General features: G+C 45.2%; 1 pseudogene; it reads left to right on the forward strand.

Annotated features, from left to right (window-relative positions):
• The first annotated feature begins 1135 nt into the window (after positions 1–1135).
• LOC126941087 (SS18-like protein 2) lies at positions 1136–1752 on the forward strand (annotated as a pseudogene).
• Positions 1753–4339: the final 2587 nt, after the last annotated feature.

A 4339-nucleotide genomic window follows, 5' to 3' on the forward strand; every position in this document is an offset into this window, starting at 1 on the left:
AATATATTTTACAGAGAAGGGAAGAGAACTTAAGAAGGGGACATCTTCATCTAGCTGACACCAACAACTCAGCCAAGACAAAGTCATTGGAGATTCCTAACAGAATTGATCTTCCTTGTGGAATAAAAGATTAACCAACCTTGAAAATTATGACTTAGTTCTTAGCATATAGCACAGTGGAGAAGAGCTCAACCTCTGGAATCAGACTGAGTTTCAGTGATGGCCCAATCTCTTACTGGCTGTGCCTCAGTTTCCCCATCTGTAAAATGGGGATCACAGCATCCAACTCAGGATTTTTGTTTTAGAATTAAATAAGCAAGTGTATGTCAAATGCCTGAGACCTGGTCAGTGCTCACTAAATGGTAACCATTATTGTTAACTGTGAGGAACAACCCATCAGGATTAGAGGACTCCAGGAGAGAGAGGGACAGAAAGGGAATTATAATAAGAACCCATATGGTCTGGAGACAAAAATTCTAATTGCCACTCTGCCCACGATAAAGCTATTTTCATCTTCAATACTAATCTCCTTTTCTTCTATATGTCATGCCACCAAGGAGGCATTGGTGAATGTCTAGTAAACTAGATGATTATGTGTTTTCTCTAACTCATAAAATGAAGTGATTTCCAAATGTTTATCCCTAGGTTTGTTGATGTAATAAGTACATTCTACTTGTTACTAAATAGAAAAAAGAGTCTGAAGAAGAGCTTAGAGGCATAGCATTCTAACATTAGACACTAGAGGGAAATCTTATTTGATGGATGTGGTAGGAGGTATTATCTCTTATAAATATGGGATGCTTCTTTAGGAGGCAAAATTGTTTCAAATAAAAAAAATAGAAAGCCTTTTTATGACTGTTGAAGACGATATGCCCAAATGGATAATGCTTTAAAACTTGGAATGGATTACACATTTAAAACCAAACTCTAAAATAAAATAGACATTCTAATTCCAAACAAGAGCATCCCTGGCATTTCCCGTAAAAGGAAAGGACTCTTGGTGTGAGTTGGGTCTTGGCAAAGGACACAGCCTGGCAGGCCCCAGCGCATGTTGCCAGATGAAATACGCATGCCCTAGTGGCTGATTGGCTCTGACTGAGACACATGTGGTCCGAGGTTTCTGAGGCTCCTCAGAATGTAGGTGGCCTTCGTACCAGACTGGCTGAGGGGCAAGGCAGAAGTCAAGTGATATGATTCAGCTCTGTGTCCCCATTCAAATCTCATCTCAAGTTGTAATTCCCAATGTTAGGGGAGGGACCTGGTGAGAGGTGATCGGATCATGGGGGCAGATTTCCCCTTTGCTGTTCTCATGATAGTGAGTTCTCATGAGATCTGATGGTTTGATAGTGTGTAGCACCTCCTCCTTTGCGCTCTCTCTCTCTCCTGCCACCCTGTAAAGAAGGTGCTTGCTTCCCCTTCGCCTTCTGCCGTGATTGTAAGTTTCCTGAGGCCTCCCAGTCATGCTTCCTATTAAGCCTGTGGAACTGTCAGTGAATTAAACCTCTTTTCTTCATAAATTATCCAGCCTCAGGTAGTTCTTTATAGCAGTGTGACAATGGACAAATACATCAATCAACTACCCAGTGGCTCCTTGAGGAGCGTGACCAGCAGACCTGCTGTATTGTGGCATATCAGAACAGGGGCCAGGCTAAAAAACGCATCCAGCATCAGCATGGGTTACATAGAAATCTCATTTATTTTGCTACCATCACAGACGCCAGCCCAACCAGTACTTCAAAAGCAATGAGATAATCTTCCAGTTAGCTGTTGTGAGGAGTAATTGAATGTAATCCATCTCTGAGAAAACGGAGACAGGATTTTTACCAACTTAATTGCTTAAAACATGAATGAAAACCCTGTGGCTCTTTTAAAAACTGTGAGCGTGCAAAGAAAGCTACTAACTTAACTGTATTCTCAATGTAAATATTTATTTTAATAATTAAGCAAATCCCTCAATAATATGACCCCCAGGTGTTCTCTTTCCTGGACTTGGAGCACGTTTGGATAACAAAGATATCACTGGCACCTGCAAGCCTACCTTTTAGTTTCAACCCAAAGAGGAAATTGAGTAGGCCTCGGGCAGGAATTGGTGGGACTCCTAACTGAGCCCTTGCTACGTAGACACATAGACAAGTAACTCTGTGCTGCTTCCTACCAGTTTGTCAATGCCTTGAAATAAAGCTTACTTTTCCACACAATCCTTCTCCTAATACTTCTCCTCCTCCTTTTTTCCCACTAAAGGAATCTGAGGGAATCAAGGAAGTAATGAAGCAATAAAAGGCCTAATTGAAACTGAAAGCCAATTCAATCCCTGACCTTTTGCAGGAATTTATTTTGGTCACCGAAGTGTTGATGTTGCACTATAGTGTTACATTCTGCCCTGGTTACCAGGAGGAATATCTCCCCAACCTCAGGATAATCAAGGTTTCTCCTCCCTGATTTTGGCAAATATGGAGAAGCTACCCATAAGAAATGAAAGCTGAACCTAATAAGCATTAGGGCAGTGTGTCTAAAGTGCTCTCAAGGAAATCCGGAGGCACTGTTAGAGCCTTTCTCCAGACACATCACATGTATCATTTAGGGTAAGCCAGTCTAGTTGCTATCATAAACAAACCCCAAAATAAGTAATGGTGCCAGCACAATAAAAGCTTATTTGCTTCTCAAACTTCAAAGGGAAGTTGCTGATTGGACACAGCCTCCTTCATCTTATGCTTCTGACTATATTCAACATGTGGCTTTCAAGTTTTCTTAGTTTGTCTGCATCTAGTCAAAGAAAGGGGAAATAGCCCAGAGTTCTCATTAGAAATTTTTATGTGCCAAGTCATTTCTGCTTCACATCCCCTTGGCAAGAACTCAGTTACATAGCCAGACATTGCAGCATGAGAGGCAAGGAAAGACAGCGTAACTGTGGGCTCCAGGAAGAAGAGAAGTGAGTTTGTTGAATAACTAGGCAGTTTCTGTGGGTGGATTATATCGCTGTCCCTTCTTCATCACCCTCCTTGTCTACATGATCTTCCAATAAAACCTTGCGGGGCTTCTCAGTATACAATGGCATACATCACTTCCCCTTCCCTCTGGGTATGGCCTTAAGACACCTTTTGGGGGGGGGCGGAGCAAGATGGCCGAATAGGAGCAGCTCCAGTCTCCAACTCCCAGCGCGAGCGACACAGAAGACCGGTGATTTCTGCATTTTCAACTGAGGTACTGGGTTCATCTCACTGGGGAGTGCCGGACGATCGGTGCTGGTCAGCTGCTGCAGCCCGACCAGCGAGAGCTGAAGCAGGGCGAGGCATTGCCTCACCTGGGAAGCGCAAGGGGGAAGGGAGTCCCTTTTCCTAGCCAGGGGAACTGAGACACACAACACCTGGAAAATCAGGTAACTCCTACCCCAATACTGCGCTTTAAGCAAACAGGCACACCTGGAGATCATATCCCACACCTGGCCAGGAGGGTCCCACACCCACGGAGCCTCCCTCATTGCTAGCGCAGCAGTCTGTGATCTACCGGCAAGGCAGCAGCGAGGCTGGGGGAGGGGCGCCCGCCATTGCTGAGGCTTAAGTAGGTAAACAAAGCCGCTGGGAAGCTCGAACTGGGTGGAGCTCACAGCAGCTCAAGGAAACCTGCCTGTCTCTGTAGACTCCACCTCTGGAGACAGGGCACAGTAAACTAAACAAACGCAGCAGACATCTGCAGACGCAAACGACTCTGTCTGACAGCTTTGAAGAGAGCAGTGAATCTCCCAACACGGAGGTTGAGATCTGAGAAGGGACAGACTCCCTGCTCAAGTGGGTCCCTGACCCCTGAGTAGCCTAACTGGGAGACATCCCCCACTAGGGGCAGTCTGACACCCCACACCTCACAGGGAGGAGTACACCCCTGAGAGGAAGCTTCCAAAGCAAGAATCAGACAGGTACACTCGCTGTTCAGAAATATTCTATCTTCTGCAGCCTCTGCTGCTGATACCCAGGCAAACAGGGTCTGGAGTGGACCTCAAGCAATCTCCAACAGACCTACAGCTGAGGGTCCTGACTGTTAGAAGGAAAACTATCAAACAGGAAGGACACCTACACCAAAACCCCATCAGTACACCACCATCATCAAAGACCAGAGGCAGATAAAACCACAAAGATGGGGAAAAAGCAGGGCAGAAAAGCTGGAAATTCAAAAAATAAGAGCGCATCTCCCCCGGCAAAGGAGCGCAGCTCATCGCCAGCAACGGATCAAAGCTGGACGGAGAATGACTTTGACGAGATGAGAGAAGAAGGCTTCAGTCCATCAAATTTCTCAGAGCTAAAGGAGGAATTACGTACCCAGCGCAAAGAAACTAAAAATCTTGAAA

Source organism: Macaca thibetana, chromosome 18 (assembly GCF_024542745.1).
Source record: "Macaca thibetana thibetana isolate TM-01 chromosome 18, ASM2454274v1, whole genome shotgun sequence".
Taxonomy (NCBI): domain Eukaryota; kingdom Metazoa; phylum Chordata; class Mammalia; order Primates; family Cercopithecidae; genus Macaca; species Macaca thibetana.